Consider the following 22,631-nt stretch of genomic DNA (forward strand, 5'->3'; position numbering starts at 1 on the left):
AAGCAGTAGCCATATGGATGAAAAACAGCCGCCTAAAACTTAACTCAGACAAAACGGAAGTGCTCATCCTAGGATTATCCCCCTCTGCCTGGGACGACTAATGGTGGCCTTCGGATCTGGGCTCAGCACCCATACCCACAGACCACGCTCGTAACCTAGGCTTCATCCTAGACTCCTCCCTCTCGATGACCAGACAAATCAACGCCGTCTCATCCTCCTGCTTCAACGTACTTCGTATGCTCAAAAAAATCTTCCATTGGATCTCCACCGAGACAAGAAAGACTGTCACCCACGCACTGGTTACGAGTCGACTAGACTACGGAAACACCCTCTACGCCGGAATTACAGCCAAATTACAGAAAAAACTCCAACGCATCCAAAACGCATCAGCGAGACTCATTTTAGACATCCCTCGCCAAGATCACATTACCGGCCACCTGAAAGACCTCCACTGGCTTCCCGTCAACAAGAGAATAACATTCCGTCTCCTCACCCACGCACACAAGGCCCTCTACAAACTAGGGCCCGAATGCCTCAACACTCGACTATCCTTCTACACACCCACCCGCCAACTAAGATCCTCCAATCAAGGCCTCGCCGCAGTTCCGCATATCCAAAGATCCACCATGGGAGGTAGATCCTTCTCCTACTTGGCGGCCAAGACCTGGAACTCACTCCCGACTCACCTCCGCCTTACACAGAACCACATCTCCTTCAGAAAAGAACTTAAAACCTGGCTATTCGATAAATAATGAACCCCCTCCCCAAGCGCCTTGAGACCCTCTGGGTGAGTAGTGCGCTATATAAATTCCTGAACTTGAACTTGAACTTGAAAGGTAGCAGTGTTGATAACCCTGAACAATGTCAGCGACAACCAGGGTGGTTCGGGAGCCTAGTTCCTAAGGCACCTAATTAGTCCCACCACCACTCCAGGCGTTCGAGGCCCACCAGGCCACCACAGGGCGAACTAGGGCATACCGGGCCCAACTGCAGTCACCTGGAGAGGAGGGGTGGTCGAGGGGCTGCCTCTCTGATTCTCCGAGGCTCCTCGGCAGCCCCCACTGTCCCAGTAGCCTCTTGCCCACCCCCGAGGGGGTTACCTTTGCTGCCCCCACCAATGGCTGCACAGCGGCAGGGGGGGCGTGGCCGATAACGAGGCCGGTGCCCCGCCACATGGAGGAGGCCGCTCTAGCTTTACAGGCCTGGTCCGGGCCTTCCTAATACCAAGGCAGGTCCGTCGTTCACACGCTCCTCTTCTCTGGCGCCTGGGGCAGCGGCGATGCTTGAACCCTTCCCAGCGGACTCTCCTTGATGCCGCGGTGGCCCTCTCCTGGCTCCGGGGGCCGCAGAGACATGGCCAGCGGCAGTGAGTTCTGCGTCAGCGCGTCTTCACGCAGGGTAGGCACCCGCTTAGTTTATAATCATGCCGAAGTGCGGTCTCGCCTCCTCCTTGCTCCCGGGCTGCGGCGGTGATTCAGGGCAGTTCCCAAGGCGGCGCTAACGCGGGGTAGGCACCCGCGTGTTAGACCCGGCCTCGTGGCGTGGGCCTCCCTGAGCCATACACCACAACAGGCCCCTGGTTACCCCGGCCTACCCGACTCCCTCCCTCCATGAGCCCCCAGATAACACAGGACTTCCCCGGCACTACCCTCCTTCTTCCGGGTACCAGACGCCCCCCACACCCCATCGGCCCCAAGGGCCTCCGGTGCCCAGTCCCCTGCACCTAAAATGGCCGACCACGGCACCCCGGCCCCAGCGCGACCTAGGCCCTAGACGCCCCATGCCCAGCTGAGGGGTAGAGAGTTCCCAGGAGCAGAACAGGGAGGAGTAGTTCCGCTCACACCTCCGACCTCCTCTCGAGAGATGGGTTTTGATCGCCCTCCGGCACCCTTGGGAGCTGGCTCCACGCATGCTGGGTGTCTGGGATCCCTCCAAACCCAACTTCAAAGGATCAAAGGGCTGAGTGGCAGAAAGCCCCGACAAACGGCCCCCAGGCGCTAAGACCCCTGCCGGCGAGGATTCCGGACTTCAAAGGAGAAGCGACCTATAACAAGGGGTGTTCTGGAAAAGATCTGCAGTTGAATCCTGGAACGAAGAGAGCCCTGCTGACGTGGTCGCGGCTCGACAGAACAACGAAGACGAACTACTTGAACCCTGGAACCTTGGTGAGCCCCGCAGACATCGTCGCAGCTCAAGCTTGGCAGAGAAGGACTTCTGCCTGAAACATCTGAGCCCTGCAGACGTGGTCGCGGCTCCCTTGCAACCTTGAGAACACCTGAGCCCTGCTGATTGGATCACGGCTCCCCAAAGATCGTAAGAACTCCTGTGCCTTCCTTCTCGAGTCCTGCTGACGTGGTTGCGGCTCGGAGACTATCCTGGTCCGGCTGGACCCAAGATCGTAGCGTATCCCCCGGCTCGAGGATTGAGAGCTGTGCGCCGGATACGCACCTGCATTGACCCGGAACCTTAAGACTGTCCCGCTACCCCTATCCCTACCGAGACTCTATGAGCCCTTGCTCTGCTTGTAAATACGAATCCTGCGGATCATAAAGATCCAGTTCCTTGCTAAGATAAAGAATACGTTCTTCAGAACCTACGATGTGGTGTCCCTTTGTCAAGTGGTGCTAGCTCAGCGCGTGTGATCCTAGATACGAGACTCTTCCCCTGAAGGGTCTCCCGCCAGTGCTCGGCAGTGTCCCTAGGAGAGGTGGGTCCCAGGGTGGTCAGGTACACATTCTGTCCTCCCCTGAGATCGCCCCTTCTAACATTGGTGGCAAGCGACGGGATCCGAGCCCACAATCTAGAGTTCGTACAGTAAGCGGCTGACACACTGCCGAGCAAAGACGGATGAAGGAACCACCATGAGTCCCACTGGAACCAACGCGAGTCCTACATTCCAAGAGGACCGGTTGGAAGAGTACACCCATAAAGAACTGAAACAATTTTGCAAAGAACTTCAAATTGCTACCACTGGCCTAAACACCAAAGAGGATCTGCAGAAAGCCCTAAAGGCCTGGGTGGAGTTCGGAGCCCCCCTTCCCCAAACAGAAGGAGCGACAGGGCAGCCGGACGAACCCAAAAGCGTCCCAGGGGGAAGCAGCACGCAGGTACGAAGCAACGCACCAGATGGGGGCCTATCCCCAGAAGAACTAGCAGATCGAGAGAGAAGCCGCAGCCACGAACTAGAACTGGCCAAACTAAAGATCGAGGGCGAGCTGAAATTGGCAAAGAAGAAGCTAACTGTGGAACAATTATGAGTACAAGGGGAGTTGGAAGAAAAAAAACTCCAACGAGAACACGAAGGGAAGAAACTTCAGCTGGAGCATGAGCGCAGCTTAAAGGAAATCGAGCTCAAGGCGAGGAGCGAAGAAACCCGGCCCCCGGGGTCCCCGCCTGGTCCCAGTGGCCTCAGGGACCGAGGCTGGCCCTCCTTACTTCTCCAGGGGCCAGGGGACAGAGCAGCAGGCACTACTGGGCCAGGTCAGCAGTTAGTGGGGACTCATCAAAACAGGGCGGTAGGCTTTCACCATCCTCCACTGTAGCGTGGCCCTCCTCCTACACAGCAGCCCTAACTCCTGAAGTGGGGCTTCCACTAGCCCTGGGGACAGTAGAGGGGTTCTATATGGGTGCAGGGTCCAGCACACAGGCCCAAGTGTCGGTATCCCCTGGCAGCAGGTCCCCTCACGTTCCTGTCCCAGCTCTATCTCAGCACATGTTGGCACAGACCCCTTATTTATATGCCCCTCACCCCACCTACCAGTCAGTGCCAAAAGCTTCTGGAATTCTCAGGGGAACTAGTTCTAACTGGCTCAGGGGGAGGAGTAGAGCACCCTGGGTGCCAGGCTTTCCCTCCAAAAGCAGGGGTGGCTGGGTACCAAACAACTAGACTGCTAACCTACTGCAGTCAGGTGGCACAACACATAGCCATGGCATCCATTTTAAATACGGGATGTTACCATGGTACATTTACACAATGGGGGAGGGAGTAATAAGTGCACACACCATTGCGTGACATGTTCACATTAAACAGGGTATCTCAAACCACACACGGCCTATACAATGTTCTTTACCATGGGGAAGACATCCTAAACAGGGGGGTGAAAAGTAATTTTTTGGGGGGGAAAATGGGCCAAGTCCAACAGTGTGGACACACTGCATTCGGTTTCACCGTGATTTAAGCTGGCTCTGCACTTTCAATCAATTCACATTTCTTTCCTGTAAAATTCCAAGCCTCTTGATTTACTGTGCAATTTAAATCTGGAGTTAAATACTCTTATGTAAAGCCTGGAAACAAATTAACTCTCGAGTGGCCAAATGTAATTTAGAGTCTTCACATTGTGTTTGAATACCAAACCCATACGGTGTACAGTAATTTACACAAGTCATTTCACAAGATTATTCCCTAACATTATAACTGGATCTTAATCACAGTTTAAGTTCTTGGCCATTCATCATTGACACAATTTGTATGGGAACATTTGCTGACAGCTTATTAGTTGTGTATTAGAAATGCCTACAACTTGGACTCGTTTCCCAAGAGGGGTGGGTTGGGCGCTCCCGTCAGTCTGACTGTGGAACGGGAGGCACATTTATTGATTAAAAGAGATGCCGGACTCCCATTTACTTCTTCTACAAAAGGGCCTCTCTGGGTGACCTCTAGGACTGCACCAAGCATGCAATCCTTCTCCAGTCTCAGGCACCGTCATTGTGTCTGATTCAGTCCAGAAGAAACTCCAAGTGTAGGTGGAAGTTGTGGAAAATCATTGTTAATCACTGAAGAATTTTGTAGAAATCCTGAATTTGTTAAGAATTTGGCGTTCTATTCTATATTGGGCTGTGGGGCCATCGGGACTGAAGGCATGTTCCAATTTAACTGCCTTTTTGATTCTGCATGCTCGTCACAGAGGCCAGTTGGGCTGGGACCATTGGCTGTGACATCCCATTCGGTGCCATCTGATTCATGTTCCCGTTTCCCAGTTTGATGCACGCATGGCAAGGGGCGTGTCTTATTCTGCATATTATTAATATTTTAGGTATGTATATTGCCATGGTTAGTAAAACCAATACTTTGAGAAAAAACATTTCTGGATGCAACGCTAAAAGACAGGCAGACACAAAACCACACGCGCCGTCTTCTGTCCGGTCTCTGACTTTGCGATATTGTGTAAATCTGTACTAACTGGCGATGGTTGGTACTCGCTCACTATGCTTGCAGAAACTGTGTGTGGTAATTGTGATATAGATTAAAGATGGTACATTTCTAAACGTTCATTAAGTCCATCGACTGCCGTGTTGAATTTGATCATTAGTGTTGCTTCTCTTTTGGTCAGCGAGGATAACGCTTTAGAGAACAGAAGATACCATCCTTTGCTGAGTACCCATGTTATACAACAGTAAAGTGCCAGGAAAGGCTGAACTGCGCTTGTATAATCGTGACAGACATCTTGAGTTCACAATCCAAGTTCACAGAGAAAGTATGAGATCAACACTATCATTCCTCTTTTAAGAGCATTTTTTAACTTGAATAAGACAGGATTCTCATCCGATTAAGCTCCATGTAAAAAAAAGTGCTGGGATTCTGTCTCGCATGTTGACTTCATTTTGATTCCAGCCATAAACTAGATTGCGATAGTTTCACTTATCTATTAGAGTAGTAATAGTGCTATGTAATACATCGTGGCAAATGATTGCGCGAATGATTCCCCCCTTTTTTTATTGGACTTTATTGGACTTCGGGAGAAGTAACAATGGGCAAACAATGTATATGGGAAATCGTATGACAGCTACATGATGATCCATTGTGTCAAATATGGGAGATTAAGATCACAGATTAAGATCACAGCCTTTTCTTAAACAAGTATTGACTACAATTCCCAGAATTCAATGCATATTCCTCGCGTTCAAGTACCGCGAGGATACGTCCCTCCGCACCCGCGAAAAAATAACAAACAAGACGAGCAGAGCTCGGCCGAGACAACAGAGGTAGACCCCAATGTCTAGAAAGTATGATAACGCTGGCTGCAGTCTTTAAGCATTTTAATCGTGTCCCTGTAACGCCAACTACAGCCCACATAATTTGGCAACAGGTTAGAAAGCAAAACAATAGCCGCGCTTTAAGGATTTACAAGCCCCGGAGGGAAATAGTTCTGCCGTTCGCTTGCCTCTAATACGGCGTCGCCTGTAATTCGTTAAGAGTTTATATCAGCAGCACGAAGAAAAGGATATATTCCCCCATCCAGGACCTCACAACGCTAAGCAGAGCCCAAAACAATACGCGGAGCTTTAAACACTCACTAGCTCCGGATTAAAATAGCTTTGCCGACCGCGTAGACACAACACGGCGTTTCCGCTAATACATAAGGCATTTGCTTGAGCAGTATGTGTCTATTATTCCCACTCTCGACATTTTTGGACAATTAGAAAGTTTGAGTTTAAGGACAAAATATCAAGACCAAAAGAAGCAAATTCTGCCATATTATGCTCAGCCCGGTTACTGGAAAGCAATAGAGTTTGTTGTTCTATAAATAATACCAGCTTATAAACAGACAATTCTTTCAGCACGTTAAGCAATATTCATTGCCGCCATGGCACGATAGAACGTCCTCATTCCAATGCAGAATAATACCATCAAAAAATAAGCATAATACATTTGGTCCCTTTTTCATTTTCAGAAACCCGGCTTACTCTACATAGAGAGAATTCTGCACAGAAGAGCATTCGAGCTAAACAGGTACGAAGCTGCAACCGTAACTGTTCTCAATTACTGCAACCGCTTTTGACATCTTGGTTACTGATAGAACCAATCCTCACTTTTCAGAAAATCAGCACACTGACAACAACAACATTGGGAAGACTACCCAGATTCAGGCACTCTGCGCCTGGACGGTTTGAAGTAATCAACTTCGGTTTTTCAGACCAGTAATGTATGCCATGACATATTTAAGATGGAGACTGTGACAAGTGTATTTAATGTAATTTTTGTTTATGGATAAGACATGAAAAAAAATCCATGAGAATCTGCCGAATGGTTGAAAAGGTAAGAAGTCTCAAGCTGCAGTCCTAGATAGATATTGGAGTATTAAGCCACAAAACAGCATAGTAAGAAACTGTCTATCATGTTTTTCAGAGACACTTGGTCCTGAGGAGAATCCCTTGAATAAAGGGATTCGAAACACGTCGACCACGTTTTTTAAGGCCAATCAAGTCAAATCATCATTTCAAGAAGTGTATGGTTTCGTTGAATCACGGATGGCCTATTTTGAAATTTGAAATGTATTAGTCTTTGTATTTTTGGAAAAATGTTTTGTTATATTTGCATTGAAAAAAATTTGTTGTTGGTACCCCAGGGTGGGTTTAGAGTGAATGAAAGAAAGATGTATGTATGAATGTGGTAATGAGTCCAAACACAAGTATGAATGTGACACTATATGCGAGTATGAAAGAGAGAATGCTGATGTAACATTGTTGGAAAAGGAACACTAATTAGGTTCCAAAAAGGGTGACATTTTCTGTGGGGAATTTTGTATAGTTTGTATTGAGTATGGTAATTTTGTAATGAGTTGAATTTTGAAAAAAGAAAAAGAAATTGATCATTGAAAAAATAAATAGATTAATTCAAACTGAAAGAGTGGTTAAGAGGGACTGGTTTTATTCTTTTTCCTCGTTCTGAAGTGGAAAAACAAGTGGCAGTATTGGCGGCTGTAGTTGTTTATTGTTATCTGGAACTACAGCCCTTTAAATATACCTTGTTTCAAGAGGAATAAAGAGTGGGCTCCCTGCAAGCTGCAGGTTAAAAGAGCTCACCTGCATCAACTTCACCAAGAGTCTCATGCCTGGAGTGAATCCAGTGGACTTTTAAGGGTGTTGTCCAGGTGCATTGAGGGAATTGTGGTCCTAACCTTTCAAGGACCATTTTTGACATTCCAGACCCTTGGGTTGTGTTTTGGACACTTTGGACCATCAAGAGGAACTTCGGGAAGAAGATCCAGACATTTGGGAAAGTTTGGTGAACTTTTGTGAAAAAGCTCCATAGGGAGACCGGACTCTCACAGAAAGGCAATCCGGCGAACCCTCACTGAATCCGGCCTGCTGGAGGAGGTTGCACGACGTCTGGTGAGAAATCCCCAGAAAAGGTTCTAAGTGTAAAGGTAAACTCTTGACAGGGGCTCCAGCTTTGTGTAGCCACCAGGGATCGATGTCGCCGGCCTCACACTTTGACCTTGTCCCAGTCAGAGGCGAACAAATGTCCAGAAGTGACTCTCTTGGTTCCTAAGCACAAAATGGTGTTTTATCTTTAAAAAATCATATCTCTGGTTCCCTACATTGGATTTTTTTGTTTTGATGTTATTTAAAAGATAAACATATTTCCTATTTTCATAAATTGGTGTTGGATTTTTATTGTGGGTTGTATCTTAATTATTTACTGAATTGGTGTTTTTAAATGCTTTACATACCTGTCTCTGAAGTTAAGCCTGCCTGTTCACAGCCAAACTACCAAGGGTTGAGCCTGGGAATACTTTTATGAGACCTATTCTGAGCCCTATATTGTGTCTGTCGTATTATTGTTAGTGGTAGATATATATTGACCACAACTAATAATCCACTTTCCAACAATGGGCCTCACCTTTCCTGCCTGCCCTGGACAGACCTCCTCTTCTCTGCACTCCCCTCCGAGTTGACCAATCTCACCTCCTTTGCACCCCTGCACAGGCCACACCACCTTCACAACCCTACTGGACAGGCCTTGTGTCCTCTGAATCCACCCTAGACACGCCCTACCTCCTCTAAACACCCGCAAGCACAGGACAGGCCTCCCATCTTCTTCATCTCCTGAACAATGCTAACCTCCTTTGCACCTCATTGGATAGGCCCTACCTCCTCTGCACTCCCCTGAACAGGACGGGCCTCACCTCCTCTGCATCTTCTGAACAGGCCTCACCTCCTCTGCACCCCCTGGACAGGCCTCACCTCCTCTGCACCACTCAGGACAGGCCTCTCCTCCTCTGCAACCCTGGACAGGCCTCTCTTCCTCTCCACCCCTCTGGACAGGCCTTGCCTCCTCTGCACCCATGGACAGGCCTCTCCTCCTCTGCACCCTGAGGTTCCGTGACGGTTCCGTGACGATTTGAACCCGTGTTTTCAAGTTTGTCGGAAATACATAATATTGGTATCAGCGAACCGCAAATGATCCATTTAGTATATCCTGGTGTTTTCGCTATGCTACGAGCAAGAGCACTCCTTTTATAAACACATTTCTGATCTACCCACGGCATCCATCTGAGATCATGGCCGCCATTTTGTGTTTCTTGCCCTCACATATGCAATAGCCTCTGATCACTTCATTTCGATTAAGGACACGTAACTTTAGCCGGAGATTCACCTCTTTCATGACACGTGCACCTTAAACCAGATCACGCTGTAGCTGCATGACTCGACAAAGGCTACCTCCTCTGCCCGAGGCCAGTCCTGCCAAACTGGTCTTCGTGTCCATTGTCCTGATCATGATTAGGCGGCCGAAGCCGGTAGCCTTGCCCATTTACAACCCACAAACATCCCTTATCCCACTTTTCTATCTTCCACACCTGGCTCTGTTTCTTTCTTTCTGAATCTTTATTAGGGGGAGGTAACAAACTTTACGATGAGGCGGTCCGGGTCCTGAATGCAATATTGACAGGGAATTGTGACAAACTAGTGGGAACCCCTCTCTTCGCAATGTTTGGCCTCAGATATTATCGACGGTTCCTGTGTAACGCCCAAATATTTATTGTTTTAGACACAAAGGTTTTGGGAATGTATTACATGTAAAGAATTCGCCCCCAGCTTAAAATTTAGTATATAAGGAGCAACCCGCTTTGTACAAATTGAACAGGCTCCTGGTTACTGCCCGTGTGTAGTATCTGTGACTTCTGTGTCCCTGCAGTAATAAACCTTTGGTCTTTGACGCCACCATCGAGAAGCCCGTGTTTCTGTTCATTTGTGCACCAAGGCAGGTGGGACTCCGGGGTCTTTGGGTGTTGTTCCCTGACACCTCTGGACGGAACCAAAAAGTCCAGAACTCCAACTGGCGCCCAACGTGGGGCGACGTCATTCGGTACCGGTCCAAAAGCCTGAAGAGTTCGAGAAGCTTCGTGTGAAGATTCCTGAGGGAGGCGCCCCACTTCATCGATCCCGGCATATCGCAAAAGTGGCCCGAAGTTCTCTTCCACGAGGGTTTCCCGTTCAGGACGGCTGCAGTGGGCCGTTGCCTTGACCGTCGCCCTGTCTTGGACCCGAGGTGCAGTCCTTAGTACAGCGAAACGTGACGGGTTTCTCCTTGGTGACGTCTTCAGTGACTCAGTTAAGTATTTAGTGATAGCTAGCTGGTTACTTTTGTGAGGATTGTTAAAATCCTTGATCGGTTCTTGGTTTGGTTTGGTTTTGTAAGATTATCACTGGTTGTTCTAGTTACGATAATCTATTTGGTTTAGTTTGGGTATCGATACATCAGTTCGTTTTGATAGGCCTAAGTTCTTGGTTCGAGTGCACATATTTGTTCCGTGTTTTGTTTGTTTTGTGTTCCGGACTAAAAATGGTAAGTCGGAAAATGTTGTCTTGTTTTGGTTGCAACCGTGACTCACGATTGGAGGACTCATGTCTGGTTCCTCCGATTGGCACTCCCCTATATGATTTATATTGTAAGCATGGCGTGGGTCCTATATCTTATAATGAGGTATGGGTCCGTTATTGTAAGAAGGATGGTGTCTTTAGTTGGCCACTGCATGGTAGTTTTGAACCCGAGATTCTCGACAACTTAGAAGCGAAATTGTTCAAGAAGAAAGCCCGGCCGGCAATGTTTGATTCTTTCCGTTACTGGCGAAAAGAATCCAAACAGAGAGAAATGAAAAGGTTGAAGAAAGAACAGAAAGAACAAGAAGAGTTAACTCTAGAGCAAGCGGCTAAACAGTTGCAGGCTAACGAGTGTGAGAAAACCATAGATGTAGCAATTAGAGAGCATAACCTAGCGATTGACAAGTGCTATCCTGCCTTGCCATCGAAAATGGCTAAGATACTGGAGGATTCCGAAAACGATCCTCTGTTATCTTACCTGTTAAGGTCACCTCCACCGTATGCACAAGGTGCTACGGCTCCACTTGTCCCGAATGTTCAATTGCCAGTTGCTGGACAACCTGGTGTTCCTGCTCCTGTCCCTCAGAATCAAGTTCCTGTACCTCCTGTGATGAATGTGAATGTTCCTACAGCTCCTCCTCTTCCTACACTGCTAGCCTCTATACCTATTTCTGTACCTACTGCTCCACAAACTATTTTCCTCGATACTCCTACTGTTCCGTTATCTATTCCTACCTCTACTGCGTTCTCTACGTCTGCGAGTGTGCTAACTCCACTTTCTGTTCGTCGAAGAATCACTGATTCTGTTACTAATATGCTGTCTCCTTTATATAAAACTTTAATTAAGACTCCTACTCCTGACTCTGTTCAGAGACGGAGTCAGCTTCCAAGTACTGAGGAACGGGGAATTTTAGATTCCACGGCTCTCAGATGGATTTCGAAGAGTAGAAGATATAGTACGAGAGATGTGTTAGACACATTTATGCAATGGAAGGAACCAACGCAACGGTACGTCTTTGATGAGATGTGCTCGTTGTTACGTGAGGAAATAGAAGAAGATGATGTCGAATCAGATTTGGAAGATTTAATTAGGGTTCAAAAAGAGTTTGCTGCTGGAATGATAGTGGGTGAGAATATAAAGGAAGCGATGGAACTTATTTTAAGTTTTAGGAATGATCCATCTCTTCGTTCACCGAGAGACTTAGAAAAAGGTAAAATGAAGCTAAGTCGCCAATATCCTATGAGGGAGGTTCCTCCAATCTGGCGCGAAGCAATACAACGTGATGATAATGCAGGAATTGCAGCTGCTCCAGCACAGTTCCAACGAGTGTGGATACACATTCCATGGAAGCGAGCTGAAGTGTTAGCGGTGAAACAGGCCTTGCCAGATCCACGTAAAAATCCAGCCGGATATTACAAGGAATTAACACAGACAGTTGAGGCTTGTATAATGAACTTAGCCGACATCGATATGTTGTTTGGTAACGTAGTTCCGCAACCAGTGTGGGCTAAAATTCGTAGAGAGGATCATCAAGCTGCCTTAGGTGGTGATTGGGCAGCTATCACTGCAGCAGATGGTCAGCAAATAGGTGGTGCGAAACCCGAACCTCTAATCGCTAATCTTCCAGGTAGAATAATTGATCTAATGAAGACTCTGATGCCAGCATTGCGTGTGAATTGGGACAAGCTGTCAGCATGCAGGCAGAAGAAAGACGAAAGTGTCTCCGACTTCTTCACGAGGTTTGAAGAGACTTTTGTAGATCATAGTGGTCAGGACATGAGTACAGAAGGAGGGCAAAGACTGTTTGTCGATAAATTTGTGCATAATTTGTTACCCGAATTATGCAATAAATTAAAGGATTCAGAAAGTGCTTGGGCTGTATCTACGACAGCGCAGATACTTGCGACTGCACAGTACTATGAAAATAGGGATAAAGAGGAAAAGGAAAAATCAGAGAAGAAAACGAAAGATTTAAAAACTAAAGTTCTTTTGCAACAGGCGTATCCGCCTCGCACGAATCAGACTAATACGCAGCAAGGTTCGTACCAAAGGACAGATTATGGCTCATCAAGACCTCAATACCAGTGGAATCAGTGTGCGTACTGTAAGAAAGAGGGTCATTATAAAAATGAATGTCCGATCTTAGCGCAAAATAATGCAGCAGCAGCTCAAAGAGGTCGTGGTGGTTTTGTGCAGAATTCTAGAGGTCGAGGGCGAGGTGCTATGCCTCCACAAACGAATGATCGTCCCTCCAATCACTTTGATCAACGAAATGGACAATCTGCTCAGCAAAATAGATCTCAACAGTACCTTGTTGAGGACTATAATGAAGTAGATGAGGGTTTTCAGCAAAATGGGTACTAGGACAGCCATGGACAGAGAGAGGGAGTAGTATCAGTTCCAGTGGATCAGAGTGGGCCTTATGTCGCAGTAGCAACATCAGGTGTAGTCGAACCGTTTCTGTTGGATACTGGTGCCGCAAAAAGTTCTATCATTCATGCGAAACTCCCTGGCGCACCTTTGTCCGGCTCAACAAATGTTTCCGTAGGTTTTTCAGGCGCCCCAGTTTACAACCCGATATCTGGTCCTTTGTCTATTTCTGTTGGACCATGCCAATTGAAAGCACCCCTGATTTTGACGACAGGTTGTAATGAAAATCTGCTTGGTTTAGATTTGTTAAAACGACTATATGCGACATTGTACTGTTCTCCGGAAGGAGTACAGCTTACGTTGGGTAAAAATATCACCTCTCCGATGTACTTGTCAATGGACGCACTCCCGCCAGAGCTACATTCACTCCCTGACTCTCTTTGGGCGACTGGTCCTAATGATGTAGGTCTCCTAGAAATTCCACCGTATGTGGTAACTTTGAAAACTAATGTAAAATTTCCAAGAATCCCCCAATATAAAATATCTAGTGAAGGAGAGCGTGCGCTTTTATTGATTGTGCAAGATTTGATTAAGAAAGGTGTGGTTGAAGAAACTAGAGGAAATGTCTGTAACAGTCCTGTATTGCCGATTCTGAAGCGAACTGATCCTACAAAACCTCCAGTGTACAGGTTTGTCATAGACCTTAGAGAAGTTAATAAGATTGTAGTCCCGCAGTTTCCTGTAGTGCCAGACATTACTGACTTGTTGACATTGATTCCTGCCACAGCCACATGGTTCTCAGTTATTGATTTAAAGAATGCCTTTTTCAGCATTCCGATAGCCGAAGAAAGTAGGGATATTTTCGGCTTCTGTCTAGGAGGTCGCAGTTTCAGATTTAAACGCGCTCCACAAGGCTATTGTGAGAGTCCATCCATTTACAGTCAAGCATTAAAAAGCCAGTTAGATTCCTTTGTCCTTCCTCCAGGTTCTGCTCTAGTACAGTACGTAGACGATCTTCTAGTGGCTGCCGATGACAAGGAAACTTGCAAAGCAGCTACAATTTCTTTATTGCATCATTTGTCTAATTTGAATCACAAGGTGTCTCCTTCCAAAATGCAATACTGCTGTCAAGAAGTGACCTACCTAGGTCATCTCTTGTCAAAGGAGGGAAGGAAGTTGACCCCAGAAAGAATAAAAGCAATTACGCAGATGAGTGTTCCACGCACACAGAGAGAAGTACGTGCCTTTCTAGGTATTACCTCTTACTGTAGGCAGTGGATCCCAAATTTTTCTCTTTTAGCGAAACCATTGGTAGCTTTGACTGGGAAAAATGTTCCGAGTCCGGTGCCATGGTCTGATGAATGTCAAGAGAGTTTTACTGAATTACGAAAAGCATTGTGTTCAGCTCCTGTATTGGGTACACCCGATTACAGTAAGCCATTCACGCTCTACGTTCACGAAAGAGAAGGTTGCGCGTTGAGTGTTCTGACACAGAAGTTTGGTGATAAACAACGCCCTTGTGCGTATTTTTCATCAACATTAGATCCGGTAGCCAGAGCGTTGCCTAGTTGTTTGAGAGCTACAGCGGCAGCTGCAGCTTCCATTCGACAATCTGCTGGTTTGGTGATGAATAACATGCTAGTGGTCATGGTTCCTCATGCAGTGGATACACTCATGAACCGAACGAAGACACAACACCTTACTAGTGCGAGATTATCTGGTTACGAGTTGACATTACTAGCGAGTCATATTCAGATCAAAAGATGCAATGTATTGAATCCAGCAACATTGTTGCCGACTGATCAAGAGTCGAGTGATTCCGAGCCACATGATTGCTGTTTCAAAACGGAGGAAGAGACAAAAGGACGCATTGATTTAAAAGATACTCCGCTATCAGATCCGGATGGCACGCTGTATGTGGACGGGTCATGTTTTAAATTGGAGAATGGTGATGTGACTGCTGCTTACGCAGTAACGACTTTGAAGACGATTGTGGAGACTGCAAGAGTGAGTCAGAATTCTGCCCAAGCTGCAGAATTGATAGCTCTAACGAGAGCGTGTGTTTTAGCTGAGGGAAAGAGAGTGAATGTGTTTACAGATAGTCAGTACGCATTTGGCGTGGCCCATAGTTTTGGCCGGTTGTGGAGAGAAAGAGGTTTCATTACGTCCCATGGGACTAAGATCCAACATGGTCAGCTAGTTAACGACTTGTTGGAATCTCTAACCTTGCCGACTGAAGTTGCGATTGTAAAGTGCAGTGCTCATAAAGCAATCACGGATGATGTTGGTCGTGGGAATGCTTTTGCTGACGAAATTGCTAAACAGACAGCTAGAGACACGATGAGCAGAATGTATGTTGCTACGTCTGCAAGATGGATTGCTGAGTCTGGAATGTGTGAGGATACTATGGAAAGTGTGAAAGAAATTCAGAAAGAAGCAACTGAGGAAGAGAAACGTGTATGGAGAGAAAGTACGGGCAAGTTGGACTCGAATGGATGTTGGATTGATTTGACAGAACAGCAGCGTTGGATGTTGCCCGATGCGTATGTGCTTGCAGTAGTGACGATGGCGCATGGAGTAGCGCATATAAGTTCTAAAGGGATATGTAAGATGTTAGCTCCGGTCTGGAAGAATGAGGGAATCAGTAAGTGTGCAGAGAGAGTGGTGAAAAATTGTATGGTGTGTTTGATGCATAATCCTGGCAAGGGAACTCCAACTCCAGCTGGTCATTTCGCTCCTCCTTCCTGCCCCTTTGAAGTGATTCAGTTAGACTTCATTCACATGGAGCGCTGCAATAATTTGAAGTATGTCCTGGTGGTAGTCTGTGCTTTTTCCAGGTGGATAGAAGCATATCCATTAAAGGGCAATACTGCCCTATCAACTGCCAAAATTCTTCTCAAAGAATTTTTCCCTAGATATGGAATGCCACGGATTGTATGGTCAGATAACGGAAGTGAGTTTATAGGGAAAGTTATGCAGAGTGTGTGTGCCGGCCTAGGATTGAAACAGAAATTTCACAGTGCAAACCATCCCCAGTCTGCTGGTTTAGTCGAGGGTTACAATGGCACCCTCAAGCTGAAAATAGCCAAAATACAAGCATCCACAGGTTTAGCCTGGCCAGACGCACTTCCTTTGGCCTTGTTATCAACGAGAGCAACAGTACATTCTAGAATAGGGCTTAGCCCTTACGAGATAGTCTTTGGTCGCCCGGCAAATATCTGGGGTGTACCAAGGCCTAAAGAATTTTGCTCCATAGAATATCCTATGTTGATAGACTACCTTTACGACTTGACTGCTAAATTGAGTCTTATTCATCAACAGGTTTTCGATGCTTTGCCAAAACCTCCGGAGAGTCCAGGGCATCAGCTGAAACCAGGAGATCTGGTTGTCATCAAGAACTTCGCGAGGACAAAGAACCTTCAGCCGAGATTTGTGGGGCCTTTTCAGATCTTACTGGCAACGAGGACAGCAGTTCGTGTAGCTGGCCGTAAGCACTGGATACACGCATCTCATGTTAAGCGTGTTCCTTTGCCGCTCCCTTACGACGACTGGGTGAAAAAGGGAATTGGTCCCTCCGAATCTGAAAGCACACCGAAGTTCATCTCTTTCAGCGATGCCGAATTGATTACTGACACTCCAAAATCTGACTCTCCTCCTGAAAAGACTCCTTTGAACACTGAACATTTGTCTCCAGCATCAGAAGAAACTTTGCTATCTGCGAACTTAAACTCTGCAACAGCTGCTAGTGATACACTATTTTCCGATCAGACAGTACCAGCGAAGCAGAGATATAACCTAAGAAGCCATAAAATGGACAAATAAAGCAGGCAACTGCATATTGTGATTTTGATATATATTGAACTTTTGCCTTCAGCCAGGAAGTTTGCTATTGTTTATTGTTTTTAAAATTGCCTTGCCGTCTGGGTAGCCGTAGGGTCGTGGCTGTGTGCCTAGTTTGAATTTGCAGGGGTCTGACACAAGGTCGATCTTTCTGTTGGTTCTGGGAACTCCCAGAGCTGATAGAGGCATTTTCATCTACGTACACATCATCAGTGGTCGCGAGCAGATTGTAGAAGATGGAGCTTCCTGCGCTGCAACGAGAGAATGTGATTTATGTTCGCAGAAACAGACTTAATAGAATTCTTCATAGCAAATGCTTTTTGATGCAATGTGCCATTACATTTTTGATTGTCTTAGCAACATTGGTGGGTGGAATCGTCTTTAGTATAAATTTAATTTTTGTGCCAGTTTCTACAGTACCTCCCCTTGATCCTGCTATTTCTACTGTTTCTTCTATACACTCTTTTCACTCGTTTCCGGAACATGAGCAAGCCCGACGCTCAGAGTTCACCAACAACACTTTTGTACAGCTCTTGCACCAACACCAACTGGTAGTTAACACTACAGACTGCTGGGTGTGTGGCTTGATACCCCACACTATGGATAAAGGTATTCCCTATCTGGTTTTGCCTTACAGCTATAATGGATCATTTCAGGCCTTCCAAACCATCTTTGCTTATGCCCTTGAAACCTATCCTCCACGTCCACCGCGTTCCACTAAATATAACTCTGCTAACAAAGCCTTAGTCCAGGGAATTATTGACATGGTCAAGGACGTCAATAATACTCCATCTTACCCTAGAGACGAATTGCGAGTATATTTAAGTTGGAATACTTCAGAGTATCGCCTTAGTTTAGGAGAAAGCAAGCGTAAAAGCTCAACTCCAATCTGGGTCGTACCTCACCGAGGTCAGGTCTGTTTGCAAGGTAACGGGAGAAATCCGAGAGCTCAGCTAGGGAAGAGTGAGTGCGTAGAGACTTACGTGTTTCCGGCTAACTCTTCCCCTGCCTTTCTTACTGCTAGGGGTACCTACTTCATTTGTCGAGACAGAGCTTATACATGGTTGCCTGCCGACTTTTCAGGATCATGTTATATTGCTCGATTGTTGCCTCCGACATACACTGCTTCATCTGATTACCACAGAACCAGAGTAGCGAGAGGTGTCTTCAGCAAGGAAGATACCGCTGGTCAGGAAGCTGGAGACTTCTTCAAAGGCTTCCTTCCGTTCTGGGGGCCTATGGCCAATAGTAGAAACATACGTCAGCTAACACGGGTAGTTGAATCTACTATTACCGAAACTGCTGGTGCCCTTAGCAATCTGACAGCTGAGCTTCAGGCGGATAGGCTCATGACGTTGCAGAACCGTATGGTTCTAGACGTTATACTTGCAGATCGAGGTGGGGTATGCAGAATGATCCAATCGAGCTGCTGTGTCTTTATTCCTAATAATGCTCCAACAGTCTATGAGGCGATCTCTAAGTTGCACAAGATTTCAGACTCCATACATGTAGACAAGGGAAACTGGTCCTTCATGGAGTGGTTTTGGACTCTGATATCAGCGTGGGGATGGAAGGTTCTAATGGTCATTGGTGTCATCTTAGTATTCCTATTCTCATGTTGTCTGATTATCCAATGTGGTCCTGCTCTGTGTAGTCTTTGTGCTGCAACTTGTCTCAGAAAGCCACCTACGTTTGGAGAAAAGACACGAGAAAGGATGATGATACAACAGCATGTCACTGACCTGATGAGCATAGAACTAGATTCTGACATAGACTGAGTAATTGCCTATGTAAGGGCAAAAGGAGGGTCTGAGGTTCCGTGACGGTTCCGTGACGATTTGAACCCGTGTTTTCAAGTTTGTCGGAAATACATAATATTGGTATCAGCGAACCGCAAATGATCCATTTAGTATATCCTGGTGTTTTCGCTATGCTACGAGCAAGAGCACTCCTTTTATAAACACATTTCTGATCTACCCACGGCATCCATCTGAGATCATGGCCGCCATTTTGTGTTTCTTGCCCTCACATATGCAATAGCCTCTGATCACTTCATTTCGATTAAGGACACGTAACTTTAGCCGGAGATTCACCTCTTTCATGACACGTGCACCTTAAACCAGATCACGCTGTAGCTGCATGACTCGACAAAGGCTACCTCCTCTGCCCGAGGCCAGTCCTGCCAAACTGGTCTTCGTGTCCATTGTCCTGATCATGATTAGGCGGCTGAAGCCGGTAGCCTTGCCCATTTACAACCCACAAACATCCCTTATCCCACTTTTCTATCTTCCACACCTGGCTCTGTTTCTTTCTTTCTGAATCTTTATTAGGGGGAGGTAACGAACTTTACGATGAGGCGGTCCGGGTCCTGAATGCAATATTGACAGGGAATTGTGACAAACTAGTGGGAACCCCTCTCTTCGCAATGTTTGGCCTCAGATATTATCGACGGTTCCTGTGTAACGCCCAAATATTTATTGTTTTAGACACAAAGGTTTTGGGAATGTATTACATGTAAAGAATTCGCCCCCAGCTTAAAATTTAGTATATAAGGAGCAACCCGCTTTGTACAAATTGAACAGGCTCCTGGTTACTGCCCGTGTGTAGTATCTGTGACTTCTGTGTCCCTGCAGTAATAAACCTTTGGTCTTTGACGCCACCATCGAGAAGCCCGTGTTTCTGTTCATTTGTGCACCAAGGCAGGTGGGACTCCGGGGTCTTTGGGTGTTGTTCCCTGACACCTCTGGACGGAACCAAAAAGTCCAGAACTCCAACCCCTGAACAGTCCTCACCTCCTCTGAACCCCTGGACAGGCCTCACCTCCTCTGCACCCCTGGACAGGCCTCTCCTCCTCTGCACCCCTGGACAGGCCTCTCCTCCTCTTCCCCCTGGACAGGTCTCACCTCCTCTGCACCCCTGGACAGGCCTCTCCTCGTCTGTACCCCAGGACAGGCCTCTCCTCCTCTTCCCCCTGGACAGGTCTCACCTCCTCTGCATCCACGGACAGGCCTCTCCTCCTCTGCACTCCCTGGACAGGCCTCTCTTCCTCTGCACTCCCTGGACAGGTCTCTTCTCCTCTGCACCCCTGGACAGGCCTCTCCTCCTCTGCACCCCTGGAAAGGCCCCAACTACTCTACCCCTGGACAGGCCTCACCTCCTCTGCACCCCTGGAAAGGCCTCTCCTCCTCTGCACCCCTGGACAGGCCTCGCCTCCACTGCACCCCTGGACAGGCCTCACCTCCTCTGCACCATTGGGCAGGCCTCAGCTCCTCTGCACCCCTGGACAGGCCTCTCCTCCTCTGCACCCCTGGACAGGCCTCTCCTCCTCTGCTTCCTGGACAGGTCTTACCTCCTCTGCATCCACAGACAGGTCTTCCCTCCTCTGCCTCCACAGACAGGCCTCTCCTCCTCTGCACTCCCTGGACAGGCCTCTCCTCCTCTGCTCTCCCTGGACAGGCCTCTCCTCCTCCGTACCCCTGGACAGGCATCTCCTCCTCTGTACCCCTCAGGACAGGCCTCTCCTCCTCTGCACCCCTGGACAGGCCTCTCCCCGTCTGCACCCCTGGACAGGCCTCACCTCCTCTGTACCCCTGGACAGGCCTCTCCTCCTCTTCCCCCTGGACAGGCCTCTCCTCGTCTGCACCCCTGGACAGGCCCCTCCCCCTCTTCCCCCTCGTCAGGTCTCACCTCCTCTGCATCCACGGACAGGCCTCTCCTCCTCTGCACCCCTGGACAGGTCTCTCTTCCTCTGCACCCCTGGACAGGCCTCACCTCCTCTACCCCTCCTAGGGACAGGCCTCACCTCCTCTGCCCCTCCTCTGGACAGGCCTCACCTCCTCTGCCTCTCCTCTGGACAGGCCTCTCCTCCTCTACCTCTCCTCTGGACAGGCCTCTCTCCTCCTCTGCGCCCCCTGGACAGGCCTCACCTCCTCTGTCCCTCCCCTGGACAGGCCCCTCCTCTGCCCCTCCTCTGGACAGGCCTCTCCTCCTCTGCCCCTCCACCTGGACAGGCCTCTCCTCCTCTGCACCCCAGGACAGGCCTCACCTCCTCTGCCTCTCCTCTGGACAGGCCTCTCCTCCTCTGCCCCTCCTCTGGACAGACCTCTCCTCCTCTGCACCCAACGACAGGCCTCTCCTCCTCTGCCTCTCCTCTGGACAGGCCTCTCCTCCTCTGCCCCTCCTCTGGACAGGCCCCTCCTCCTCTGCACCCCAGGACAGGCCTCACCTCCTCTGCCTCTCCTCTGGACAGGCCTCTCCTCCTCTGCCCCTCCTCTGGACAGACCTCTCCTCCTCTGCACCCCAGGACAGGCCTCTCCTCCTCTGCCCCTCCTCTGGACAGGCCTCTCCTCCTCTGCCCCTCCTCTGGACAGGCCTCTCCTCCTCTGCACCCCAGGACAGGCCTCACCTCCTCTGCACCCCAGGACAGGCCTCTCCTCCTCTGCCCCTCCTCTGGAAAGGCCTCTCCTCCTCTGCCCTCCTCTGGACAGGCCTCTCGGTGAAGGATTCTCATTAAGGAAAGAGGAGAGGAGCCCAGAGTTCATTCCACCCCATACAGCGCCTCTGACTCCGCCCTGAGCCTCGGGGCGCTCTGCACAGGCCCTGAAGAGAGACACTGCTCCCCTGGACATGCCCAGAGGCGCCCCCCGGGGCAGGACTGTGGCTCGGACCGAGGCGCTTTAATACCACACCCCAGACTCGAGGCGCTACACACGAGAATGAGGGAAGTCCGGATCCATTTCCATCTTTCAGCCCCGGGGCCTGGCTCCGGTGATGCTGCCCCCCCCCCCCCCCCACCCTCAATGATCCGTTCCCCCAAAAGTGACCTTTAACCCTGAAGTGTCCTCTCTGGTGGGGGCAGATCTCTGGGGTATTTCTGGCTTGTGCTGATGATCGTGTCTTGTGCAGCTGACACTGCCCCCCCCCCCTCCCCCTGTACCCCACTCCTGAAGTCTGTCCCTCTGGGGGTGATACTGTGTGTCTCTTCTTGTGTTAATAAACGTTTAATTCGAGGCGCCTCGACTCCCCCGGCCTCCTTCAGCTTTGCAAACATCCTACAATAAATACAGAATAAACCCCTCCCTGGAGGACTGCTGCTGCCTCTCCTGGTGGGAGGGGCCCCCTGCTTCTCCTTGTGGGGTTGGGGGAGGAGTTAGATGGATGGATGGAAAGAGAGGAAGAGGATGGGGGAGACTGGGACATCTTAAGGATTTTGGGGGCCCTGGATGAACATTTAGGGGCCCCTGCTCAGACCAGTTGTGAATTCATGATCCAATCAGATTGCTCCAGACTATAAAGTGTGTCCAATGGTGGCTCAGCTGCAGCTCACTGGTCACTGCTCAATTCCTGCCACCCACCTGTAAAACAAATATATGAAAAAAAACTGTTTAAAAACCATTCAAGGTCATCAGGGCAGGGCAGTGTGGAGAACAGAGCCAGGTCCATCAGATGGATGGATGGATTGGTGGGTGGGTGGGTGGGTGGGTGGATGGATGGCCAGATGGATGTTTTGGGTGAATAGATGAATGGATGGATGTTTAATGGATGGGTGAGTGGATAGATGTGTGGGTGGATGGATGGGTAGATGGGTGGGTGGATGGATAAATGAATGGATGCTGGATGGATGGATAGGTGAGTGGATGGATGGGTGGGTTGATGGATGGTTAGATGGATAGATGGATGGGTGGGTGGATGGATAGATGGATAGGTAGATGGATGGATGGGTAGATGGATGGATGGGTAGTTGGATCTGTGGGTGGATGGATAGATGAATGGATGGTGGATGAATGGATAGGTGGGTGGATGGATGAGTGAGTGG

At 48.5% G+C, this 22,631-nt stretch overlaps 1 protein-coding gene across 1 annotated transcript in view; it reads right to left on the reverse strand.

Annotated features, from left to right (window-relative positions):
- Positions 1 to 21,388, reverse strand: part of LOC147729390 (uncharacterized) — a 43,516-nt gene extending 22,128 nt beyond the window's left edge. Inside the window, exon 1 of the mRNA XM_086959693.1 lies at positions 21,222 to 21,388. The gene's annotated coding sequence lies outside the window, so the exon portion shown is untranslated. The remainder of the gene's footprint in view (positions 1 to 21,221) is intronic.
- Positions 21,389 to 22,631: the final 1,243 nt, after the last annotated feature.

This window comes from Lissotriton vulgaris, chromosome 2_2 (genome assembly GCF_964263255.1).
Source record: "Lissotriton vulgaris chromosome 2_2, aLisVul1.2, whole genome shotgun sequence".
NCBI lineage: Eukaryota > Metazoa > Chordata > Amphibia > Caudata > Salamandridae > Lissotriton > Lissotriton vulgaris.